This window comes from Pelodiscus sinensis, chromosome 15 (genome assembly GCF_049634645.1).
Source record: "Pelodiscus sinensis isolate JC-2024 chromosome 15, ASM4963464v1, whole genome shotgun sequence".
In the NCBI taxonomy this organism is placed as follows: Eukaryota; Metazoa; Chordata; order Testudines; family Trionychidae; genus Pelodiscus; species Pelodiscus sinensis.
This window is the reverse complement of record NC_134725.1, coordinates 585457-597525: the sequence shown is the minus strand read 5'-3', so window position 1 is coordinate 597525 and position 12069 is coordinate 585457.

The following is a 12069-nucleotide window of genomic DNA, read 5'->3' as shown; positions in this document are numbered from 1 at the left end:
CGTCGTCCTGCCTACTGGTCCCTCTCCCCTCCTGCAACAAGGCTCTAGTGGCCTGGAGGATGGAGTGGAAGTCCCCCCAGCGCTGGAGGGCGAGCTGCACCTTTCCCTTCGCCCCGCGGTTATCCGCGAGGAATTGGCGCAGCTCGCCCTTCAGCACCGAGGGGAAACCAGGATTCTCCTCCGTCCGGGCCCCCGGATGAAGCTCACGGGCCACGGAGACGGACAAACAGGGATCCGATCCCCGACGCGGCGCCGTTGCTGCTGGCGCCGCGCTGCCCGCCCCCGACCCCGGCAGGGAAGGAGGCGGCGGAGGGAACAAGGCAGCCCCCAACGGGTTGGGGACCGGGGATACAAAAACGACCCCCGAAGGGCCGCCCGCAGCTAGCGGGAACGAGACGGCCCTCGCGGGGGTGGCACTGGCGGATGTTTGGGGGGGCAGTAGGGACGGATCGGGCAACATGACGGGGACCAGGATGGGAAAAGAAGGGGGGGACGGCAGGGGAGGGATTACCTCCACGGCAGAGCCGGGGGGAAGGGTAGGTTCAGGGCCGGACAGTGGGTCGGGGACAGGGAATGGGGCAGAGGTGGGGGTAGGAAAGGGATCGGGAACAGGGGAGGACTCGGGGCTGGAGATGGGTTCATAAAGGGCGGGAGCGGGAGTAGGGGGAGGATCGGGACATGGGAGGGAATCGGGATCCTGGACGGGGTCTGGGAAAGGGTCCCCTGTGGCAATCCCACCGGGCTGCGGCGCCTCCCGAATGGGAAGTTGGGGGTCGGGAACAGGAAGGGGGCCCGCGCCGACGCCGGGCTCAGGTGGAGAGGCAAGTGTTAATGCCTCGGCGTCGGCCTGGCTGGCATTTTCTGCTGGGCCCCCAACGGGAAAGGGGGATGACTGCCCCGCCTCGGTAGCTGGAGAGGGGGCACCCCCAACCCCGGGACCCGGCCGCTCGGCGCCAGCCATCGCCCCTGAGGGCTCGGCGGCATCCGTTCCGGCGTTCGAGTCGGCCGGGCCAGAGGGCAGTATCAGGGGCGCCCCGAGCGTGAGGACGGGGTCAGCCACCTGGGACACGGGATCGGGGAGAGGAGGGGGCGGCGCCATAGAGTCGCCGCCCAGACCGAGGCCCGCTGGCGGAGGGTCGTCCTCCCCCTGGGTGAGCGGGGTCAGACCCAGGGCCTCGATCTCCTCGAAGATGGAGCTAAGCTCCATCCCCTCGGCCCCGGAGCCTTCCCCTCCGGCCGCCGAGGCAACAATTACCTCAGCGGGGACGGAGGGGGGCTCAGTTGGAACCGGGGTCGGGGGGGCTCCACTCGAGGCCTCCTCGTGGAGAAGCTCCGCAGGGGGGGCGGCGTCGTCCCCCCTCGCCGCCGCGGCTTCCTCGGCCGGCGCCTCCCGCTGATGCTCGTCGGGGGCGCTCTGGGCAGCGCCGGCCCCCCTCGGGATCTTTCGGAGGGGGGCCTTCCCGCCCTCCTCATCGGAGGGGGGAGATTGGGCCCGCAACCGGCGGGCTTTGCGCTTGCCCCCAACGAGCGTCCAGCCCTCCGAAGTGGAAGTGGAGGGCCGGTCAGCGAGGGCAAGGCCGGGGGGCACTTTTGGGGTTCGGGGACGGCGTTGTGGCAAGGGTGGGAAGGAAGGGGATACCTCCACCCGGGGAGGGCCCTCTCCCTCGCCCTGCGGCAACCGCGCCACCCTCTCCTCCTCGGGCCCCGCAGTGACTGACCTAATAGAGGTGGGGCCCGCCTGCCCGCTCGGGCACGCCAGGGGGGACGCCTCTGGCTCCCGAGCAGGGCCGTCGGTTGGAGGAGGGGCGGCCGCGGATCCCGGACTACCAGGGGGGCCGGCGGTGGTGGGGCCGGCGCCCTTACGGGCCCCGGGGGGCCCGGACGCCTCCTCCGACCGGGCCAAGGGACAGTCCCTCCGGACGTGCCCCATCGCCCGGCAGAGGAAGCACCGGGTCTCCCCCGAGGAGTAATGAATCCGATAATGGGCCCCCTGGTAGGGCACCATGAAGGACCCCTCGAGCGCCTCCCCGCCACGCGCCGCCGGCGGCAGCTGCAGCTGTACCTGCCGGCGGAAGGATAGGACGTGGCGGAGGGCGGGGTCCTTACAGCCCAGCGGGAGAGGGCTGATGGTCGAGATGGGCTTCCCCAGGGTGGAGAGGGAAGGTAACAGGGCGGCATTAGGGAGGAAGGGCGGGACAGAGGTGAGCACCACCCGTACGCCCAGGTCCTCCAGAGGTTCGAGGGGCACGTGCACGCCCCCCACCGCCAGGCCCCTCTCCACCGCCTCCTGGGCGGCGGCCTCCGAGGCAAGGAAGAACACCGCCTTGCCGTACATCTTGGAGGCCGCCACCACGGCCGAGGCCCCCACCACCCTCGCCATCGCCCGCACGTAGGTTTCCATGTGGGGCGAGGCGGCAACCAGGAGGCAGCGGACGCCGTGCCTCCTGGTCATGGTGGGAAAGGGGCCGCGGCCGCCAGGGATGGAGCTGGAGGCGGCAGTCGGGGCCGATGACGGGGCAGGTGAGGGGGTAGCAGCGGCCACCTGGGCGTACGCTCTGGGGGCCTTAGTTGTGTCACCCCCAGAGCTGGTGGAGGGGACAGCAGGGGAAGGAGGGGCTGCGGAGGGCGGGGCGGCTTTGGCCGTGATGGATTTGGCCTTCGGGGCCGGGCTTTTGCCCTTTTTCTTCCCCCCGCCCTTTTTTCCGGCCGAGGTGATGGTTGCTCCCGTGTCTGAGGGAGCGGCGGCCGTGGCGGCGGCGGAGCTCGGGCCTAGGGTCGGGAGGTCAGCCGCAGCAGTTGTCGGGCCTGGTGGTAGCGAGGGGGCCGTGGTAGTGACTGCCTCCATCATGGATGGGGGGGGGTAGGAAGGAGGCACAGATAACAGGAAGGGGAGCAAGGGTTCACCGCTCCTCCCCACCAGACAGCAGGCGAGGGAGGAGGGTGTCTGAAATGGAGGGGGTGGGAGAGAGGGAGGGTGCTGGTTTTGGGGAGGGCAACTGAAGATATGGGGGGGGGGGTGTTAGCAGCCTCACCTCCCTGCTGAGACTGTAGCAAAGGAGGAGGGCGCTAATACAGGGGCGGGGGCACGCAAGGGAAGGGGAGGGTGGGGGGGGGGGTATAATTGGGAGGGAAGGGGAAAAAAGGGGGGGCAACTACTCCCTCCCGCCGACTGGTTGCTGGGAGGGAGAGAGCCAAAAAGGAGGGAATAGAGCAGGGGAACCGAGGGGCCAGCAACCACTCCTCCCCGCAAGGCTGAAGCGGAGGAGGAGGGTGCCGGCAGGGCAGACAAGGGGCAAGGTAACGGGTACAGGGCGGGGGCCGGCTCCTCCGGCTGCACTGGGATACAAGGGGGGGGTTATGGGGCCTTTGGGGAGGTGCAGTGAACAAGGGGGCTAACTAAAAGGGGGGGGCACAAGCGCTCAGGCAGGGAGGGGGCGAGGCAAACCTGGTGGTGCTCAAGGGCTGGGGGGGTGGCTGGGGGGGTGGGGAGGGATAAAATGGAGGCAAACAACAGCTGGGTGGGGCGGGGCACACACTCTTGGGCTGGCTGGGGCAGGGGCGTGGCAGATGACTTTGGGAGCAGGTGTGGTGGGTAAGTGGATTTGGGAAGGGAGGGAAGGAACCAAACTAAGCTAACAGGGAGGGGCAGGCAGTGGGGGAAAAAACCAAGCTGCTGGGGTAGGGTGGGTGACCGGGGGTAAGGGTGGCCCCCCAGCCAGATGTAGCTGAGGGAGGGGGGCCAAGTCCAGAAGAGGGGGGAGGGAGCACACCCACGAGCACTGTGTGGGGCTCAACCTCGCCCACCGCTGCAGCAGAGTCCCAGGTGGAAGGCGGGGCAGCAAACCCCACTAGGGGGAGAAGAGGCAGTCCAGATGGCAAGGGGTGGTGGAGGGGGCGTTGGGGGTGGTGGCAGCGGGTGGGGTGGGGGGGGCAACTGGACTGGGGGGAGGGCTCTGGAAGCCCGCCCACCTTCTAAAAGCCCCTCCCCAGCCTTATGGGAGGGACACTGGACCCATGTCCCACTAATTCCTTGGGACAAATAATGAATAAAGGATCAAGGAGTGCGGGTTAGAGGTTCAAAATAAGGGAGCCGGATGGGGACACCGAGCAGAGAACCCCGGACAGCGCCCACTGCTCCTCAAAGCTGTCGATGGAGCCAGTGGACGCCGCCCAGAGGAACTCTGCTCGGATTCGTGACACAAGGGAGGAGCGGAAATAGGCCCCACAGTCGCAGAGAACCCCCTCGTCTAGCATCCTCCTCCTGGTATTGTAGATGGTGCTCTTAGCTAGGGCCAGGAGGAGGTTGACGAGGAGGTCTCGCGACTTTGTGGGGCCACGGATAGGGTGTGCGTAGATGAATAGGTGGGGGGAAAAGTGCAGCCAGAACCTCAATAAGAGGTTCTGGAGGAGCCGGAATAGGGGCTGCAACCTGGCGCATTCGAGGTAGGCGTGCGCCAGGTTCTCCCTCACGCCGCAGAAGGGGCAGGTGTCTGGGATGGGGGTAAACCGCGCCAAGTACACGCCCGTGCTCACGGCTCCGTGAAGGAGCCGCCAACTGATGTCCCCGATGGGCCGCGGAATTAGATCGGAATAGACGCTGGCCCACCGGGGTTCCCCACCCTCTACGGGTCTTAGATAGTCCCGCCATTTGGTATCAGGGCGGGACACGAGGGTGGGGAAATGCAGGGTGTGGAGCACGAGCGTGTACAGATGTTGCCTTGGCGCGGCTTGGAAACAGACCGGCTGCAGATTTTGCAGCCGGCTGGGGGTCCAGGGGTGGGGAGGCCGGGGGGGCCCGTGGAACAGGGGCCCAATAATCAGGGACGGAGGCTTTGCAGGAGGGGAGGGGCGGGGTGTACCCTCTCGCAAGGACCGCTGCAGGAAGTCGAGAGCGGGCCGCGGCAAAGCCGCCTTCACCTCCTGGAGTAGGCGCAGAGGGGTTCGGGGGGTGGAGAGCCCCATGCGCCGAGCGAGCGCTCGGGGATCCACCCAGTCCCCCCTGTCGTAGTCCAGGAGGTCTCCGACCGTGGTGGTTTCTGCCAGGATCAGCCTCCGGCGCCCCGAGGGAGACTCCGCCACCTGCACGCACAAGGCTGGATTGTGGAGCAGGGGCTCCGCGAGGAGGTCTGCCCCCTCGGAGGCCACAACGGACCTGGTCGCCGAGAACAGCTTCCAGGTCTGGAGGAGGTCCTGGTAGAATTCCGGCAGCTCTGAGAGGTCTCGCGGAAGACCCCTCGGGTGGATAAAAAAGAGCTGCCGGTCGTATCGGAGCCCTCGGAGGCGGCGGAGGAAAGCGCGCGCCAAGGTGCCCCATGCCGGACTACCTGCACTGAAGAGGAGTCTCTGCAGGGCCTGGAGGCGGAAGGTCCGGACCTGGCTGCGTATGCAGACCAGGCCCTGACCCCCCTCCTCCAGGGGGAGGGACAGGACCCCTGCAGAGACCCAGTGCAGTCCTGGCCAAAAGAACCCCAAAGCTGCCCTCTGGAGCTTGGCCAGGACCTCCGGGGCCGGGCGCAGGGTGTTGAGCCGGTGCCAGAGCATGGACAGGACCAGCTGATTGAGTACCAGCGCTCTCCCGCGAAGGGAGAGACACCGGAGCAGTCCCGTCCATCTCCGCAGCCGCTCACCCACCCTGGCCTCCAAACCTTGCCAGTTTTCCGGCGGAGAGGGATGCGTGGCGGATAAATAAACGCCCAGATAGAGCAGCGGACCCGCGCTCCACCTGATGGCCTGAAGCGCGGGTGGGAGGGAGCCGGCCCGCCACCCGTCCCCGACCACCAGGCCAGAGCTCTTGACCCAGTTGACCCGGGCGGAGGAGGCTGCCGAGTAGACGGCTTGGCAAGCCTCCACCCGCGCCAGGTCGCCCGGGTCCTGGACCACGAGGAGCACGTCATCGGCGTACGCCGACAGGACCAGCCGCAGCTCCGGCTCCCGAAGCACCAACCCCGTCAACCTCCTACGGAGGAGACAGAGGAAGGGCTCGATCGCCAGAGCGTACAGCTGGCCCGACAGCGGACACCCCTGACGTACCCCCCGCCCGAAGCTGACCGGCTCGGTCAGGGTCCAGTTGAGCCTGACCAAACACTCCGCGAGGGCGTACAGCACCCGGAGAAAACCCACAAACCGGGGCCCGAAGCCGAAGGCCTGCAGGGTGCCCAGGAGATACCCGTGGTCCATCCTGTCGAACGCCTTCTCCTGGTCCAGGGACAGGAGGGCGAACGACAAGCCGTCCCTACACCCGAGCTCTAAGAGATCCCGGACCAAATACAAGTTATCAAATATACTACGGCCCGGGACGGTGTAGGTCTGGTCGGGATGGATCACGTCCGCCAGCACGGACCGCAGTCGCAGCGAGATGGTTTTCGCTACGATCTTGTAGTCCGTGCTGAGGAGCGAGACGGGACGCCAATTCCGTAGGTCGCGGAGGTCCCCCTTCTTCGGCAGTAAGGCGAGCACCGCTCGCCTGCACGACAGAGGGAGGACCCCGCTCTCCAGGGACTCGGCCCAGACGGTGACGAGGTCCGGGCCGAGGACGTCCCAGAACACGCGGTAGAACTCCACGGTCAGCCCGTCCATGCCCGGGGTTTTGTTGTTGGGCATGAGACGGAGGGCTTCTGAGAACTCGGCCAGAGTGAGAGGCAGCTCCAGCCGGTCTCGGTCGCCCGCGCTGACCGTCGGGAGCTCGGTCCAGAGCGCCCTGCAGGCGTCGGCTTCGGTCGGATCCGGGGAGAACAAACTGGCGTAGAAGGCCCTGGCCCTTCCACGCATCTCCACCGGATCCGTGAGGGGGGTGCCGTCCTCCGCCAAGAGGCAGGTGACGTGCTTTTTTGCCCCCCTCCTTTTCTCCAGGGCATAGAAGAAGCGGGAGCCGCGATCCATCTCCCGAAGGAGGTGGATGCGGGATCGGACAAAAGCGCCCCGGGCCCTGTGATCTTCCAGGGCTCGGAGCTCCTCCCGCTTCTCCCGGCACGCCTCGCGGAGGAGTGGATCCTCGGGGGCGGACGCCAGGCGCCTCTCAAGCTTCAAGACCTCCCGCTCCAGCTGCTCTATCGCCGCATCCCTCCGCCGGCTGGCGCCCCGGGAGTAGTCACGGCAGAAGAGCCGGGCGCGCACCTTCCCCACATCCCACCATCGCCGCGCCGAGGGAAAGGCGGGCCACTGCCCCCGCCAGGCCTGCCAGAACTCCCGGAAGGACGCCACGAAGCCCACATCCTCCAGCAAGCTATTGTTAAAATGCCAATAGGCCGGCCCCAGCCTCTCCGAAATCAGAGAGGCCTTCACGGACACCAAATGATGGTCCGTGAACGGGGCCGGCCGGATGCTGGAGGAGTGGGCTCGTGCCAGATGGAATCGTGAGAGGTAAATGCGATCCAACCGGGAGTGGCTCGACCGTGTTTTCCCCACCCGGACGTAAGTGAAGGTGGTACTGTCGTCCGGGTGGTGGTCTCGCCAGACGTCCACCAGGGAGTGATGTTCCACGATCTCCCTGAGGACGTCCGCCGCGGCCTGGCAGTTCGCGAGTCCTACACGGTCCCGGTCATCGAGGGTGGTGTTGAAGTCCCCGCCCAGGACCAGGCCCTCGCGAGGATCCAGAGTGCCGAGGAAGGTGGCCGCCTGCCGATAAAAGGTGACCTGGTCCGGGCCCGCGTTCGGGGCATAGACGTTGACCAGGTTCAACGTCCGCCCCTCCACGCGGGCCCGGACGTGCAGCAGGCGGCCCGGGACAACCTCGGCGGTCCCCAGCACCTCGGGCCGTAGGGCAGGGGAGAACAGGGTGGCCACCCCGGCCGAGTGGGCGCCGAGGTGGCTAAAATACACCCCGTCCCCCCACTCCAGCCGCCAGCCAGCCTCGACGGCTGGAGTCGTGTGGGTCTCCTGCAGGAAAACCACCAAGTACCCCCCCTCCCGAAGGAAGGAGAGCACCCGGCTCCTGCGGAGACCCGCCCTACAGCCCCGGGCATTCAATGTTGCGAAGATGGTACAGTTCATAGTGAGGGCTGGGGTAGATCCTCGCGGACAGGCGAGTCGGCGGCCTCACGCAGACCCCGCAGCAGACCGCTCCCCGACCCGAAGGTCAGGAGGGCGTCCCGAAACCTGCGGGTCTGACGGTGGGCCGCGTCGTCCTGCCTACTGGTCCCTCTCCCCTCCTGCAACAAGGCTCTAGTGGCCTGGAGGATGGAGTGGAAGTCCCCCCAGCGCTGGAGGGCGAGCTGCACCTTTCCCTTCGCCCCGCGGTTATCCGCGAGGAATTGGCGCAGCTCGCCCCTCAGCACCGAGGGGGAACCAGGATTCTCCTCCGTCCGGGCCCCCAGATGAAGCTCACGGGCCACGGAGACGGGCAAACAGGGATCCGATCCCCGACGCGGCGCCGTTGCTGCTGGCGCCGCGCTGCCCGCCCCCGACCCCGGCAGGGAAGGAGGCGGCGGAGGGAACAAGGCAGCCCCCAACGGGTTGGGGACCGGGGATACAAAAACGACCCCCGAAGGGCCGCCCGCAGCTAGCGGGAACGAGACGGCCCTCGCGGGGGTGGCACTGGCGGACGTTTGGGGGGGCAGTAGGGACGGATCGGGCAACATAACGGGGACCAGGATGGGAAAAGAAGGGGGGGACGGCGAGGGAGGGGTTACCTCCACAGCAGAGCCGGGGGGAGGGGTAGGTTCAGGGCCGGACAGTGGGTCGGGGGCAGGGAATGGGGCAGAGGTAGGGGTAGGGAAGGGATCGGGAACAGGGGAGGACTCGGGACTGGAGATGGGTTCATAAAGGGCGGAAGCGGGAGTAGGGGGAGGATCGGGACGTGGGAGGGAATTGGGATCCTGGACGGGGTCTGGGAAAGGGTCCCCTGTGGCAATCCCACCGGGCTGCGGCGCCTCCCGAATGGGAAGTTGGGGGTCGGGAACAGGAAGGGGGCCCGCGCCGACGCCGGGCTCAGGTGGAGAGGCAAGTGTTAATGCCTCGGCGTCGGCCTGGATGGCATTTTCTGCTGGGCCCCCAACGGGAAAGGGGGATGGCTGCCCCGCCTCGGTAGCTGGAGAGGGGGCACCCCCAACCCCGGGACCCGGCCGCTCGGCGCCAGCCGTCGCCCCGGAGGGCTCGGCGGCATCCGTTCCGGCGCTCGAGTCGGCCGGGCCAGTGGGCAGTATCAGGGGCGCCCCAAGTGTGAGGACGGGGTCAGCCACCTGGGACACGGGATCGGGGAGAGGAGGGGGCGGCGCCACAGAGTCGCCGCCCAGACCGAGGCCCGCTGGCGGGGGGTCGTCCTCCCCCTGGGTGAGCGGGGTCAGACCCAGGGCCTCGATCTCCTCGAAGATGGAGCTAAGCTCCATCCCCTCGGCCCCGGAGCCTTCCCCTCCGGCCGCCGAGGCAACAATTACCTCAGCGGGGACGGAGGGGGGCTCAGTTGGAACCGGGGTCGGGGGGGCTCCACTCGAGGCCTCCTCGTGGAGAAGCTCCGCAGGGGGGGCGGCGTCGTCCCCCCTCGCCGCCGCGGCTTCCTCGGCCGGCGCCTCCCGCTGATGCTCGTCGGGGGCGCTCTGGGCAGCGCCGGCCCCCCTCGGGATCTTTCGGAGGGGGGCCTTCCCGCCCTCCTCATCGGAGGGGGGAGATTGGGCCCGCAACCGGCGGGCTTTGCGCTTGCCCCCAACGAGCGTCCAGCCCTCCGAGGTGGAAGTGGAGGGCCGGTCAGCGAGGGCAAGGCCGGGGGGCACTTTTGGGGTTCGGGGACGGCGTTGTGGCAAGGGTGGGAAGGAAGGGGATACCTCCACCCGGGGAGGGCCCTCTCCCTCGCCCTGCGGCAACCGCGCCACCCTCTCCTCCTCGGGCCCCGCAGTGACTGACCTAATAGAGGTGGGGCCCGCCTGCCCGCTCGGGCACGCCAGGGGGGACGCCTCTGGCTCCCGAGCAGGGCCGTCGGTTGGAGGAGGGGCGGCCGCGGATCCCGGACTACCAGGGGGGCCGGCGGTGGTGGGGCCGGCGCCCTTACGGGCCCCGGGGGGCCCGGACGCCTCCTCCGACCGGGCCAAGGGACAGTCCCTCCGGACGTGCCCCATCGCCCGGCAGAGGAAGCACCGGGTCTCCCCCGAGGAGTAATGAATCCGATAATGGGCCCCCTGGTAGGGCACCATGAAGGACCCCTCGAGCGCCTCCCCGCCACGCGCCGCCGGCGGCAGCTGCAGCTGTACCTGCCGGCGGAAGGATAGGACGTGGCGGAGGGCGGGGTCCTTACAGCCCAGCGGGAGAGGGCTGATGGTCGAGATGGGCTTCCCCAGGGTGGAGAGGGAAGGTAACAGGGCGGCATTAGGGAGGAAGGGCGGGACGGAGGTGAGCACCACCCGTACGCCCAGGTCCTCCAGAGGTTCGAGGGGCACGTGCACGCCCCCCACCGCCAGGCCCCTCTCCACCGCCTCCTGGGCGGCGGCCTCCGAGGCAAGGAAGAAGACCGCCTTGCCGTACATCTTGGAGGCCGCCACCACGGCCGAGGCCCCCACCACCCTCGCCATCGCCCGCACGTAGGTTTCCATGTGGGGCGAGGCGGCAACCAGGAGGCAGCGGACGCCGTGCCTCCTGGTCATGGTGGGAAAGGGGCCGCGGCCGCCAGGGATGGAGCTGGAGGCGGCAGTCGGGGCTGATGACGGGGCAGGTGAGGGGGTAGCAGCGGCCACCTGGGCGTACGCTCTGGGGGCCTTAGTTGTGTCACCCCCAGAGCTGGTGGAGGGGACAGCAGGGGAAGGAGGGGCTGCGGAGGGCGGGGCGGCTTTGGCCATGATGGATTTGGCCTTCGGGGCTGGGCTTTTGCCCTTTTTCTTCCCCCCGCCCTTTTTTCCGGCCGAGGTGATGGTTGCTCCCGTGTCTGAGGGAGCGGCGGCCGTGGCGGCGGCGGAGCTCGGGCCTAGGGTCGGGAGGTCAGCCGCAGCGGTTGTCGGGCCTGGTGGTAGCGAGGGGGCCGTGGTAGGGACTGCCTCCATCATGGAAGGGGGGGGGGGGTAGAAAGGAGGCACAGATAACAGGAAGGGGAGCAAGGGTTCACCGCTCCTCCCCACCAGACAGCAGGCGAGGGAGGAGGGTGTCTGAAATGGAGGGGGTGGGAGAGAGGGAGGGTGCTGGTTTTGGGGAGGGCAACTGAAGATATTGGGGGGGGGGGGGAGAGGAGTTAGCAGCCTCACCTCCCTGCTGAGACTGTAGCAGAGGAGGAGGGCGCTAATACAGGGTCGGGGGCACACAAGGGAAGGGGAGGGTGGGGGGGCGTATAATTGGGAGGGAAGGGGAGAAAGGGAAAAAGGGGGGCAACTACTCCCTTCCGCCGACTGGTTGCTGGGAGGGAGAGAACCAAAAGGGGCGGATAGAGCAGGGGAACCGAGGGGCCAGCAACCACTCCTCCCCGCAAGGCTGGAGCGGAGGAGGAGGGTGCCGGCAGGACAGACAGGGGGCAAGGTAACGGGTACAGGGCGGGGGCCGGCTCCTCCGGCTGCACTGGGATACGGGGGGGGGGGGGGGCTATGGGGCCGTTGGGGAGGTGCAGTGAACAAGGGGGCTAACTAAAAAGGGGGGGCACAAGCGCTCAGGGCAGGGAGGGGGCGAGGCAAATCGGGTGGTGCTCAAGGGCTGGGGGGGGGGCTGGGGGGTGGGGAGGGATAAAATGGAGGCAAACAACAGCTGGGTGGGGCGGGGCACACACTCTTGGGCTGGCTGGGGCAGGGGCGTGGCAGATGACTTTGGGAGCAGGTGTGGTGGGTAAGTGGATTTGGGAAGGGAGGGAAGGAACCAAACTAAGCTAACAGGGAGGGGCAGGCAGTGGGGGAAAAAACCAAGCTGCTGGGGTAGGGTGGGTGACCGGGGGTAAGGGTGGCCCCCCAGCCAGATGTAGCTGAGGGAGGGGGGCCAAGTCCAGAAGAGGGGGGAGGGAGCACACCCACGAGCACTGTGTGGGGCTCAACCTCGCCCACCGCTGCAGCAGAGTCCCAGGTGGCAGGCGGGGCAGCAAACCCCACTAGGGGGAGAAGAGACAGTCCAGATGGTAAGGGGTGGTGGAGGGGGCGTTGGGGGTGGTGGCAGCGGGTGGGGTGGGGGGGCAAC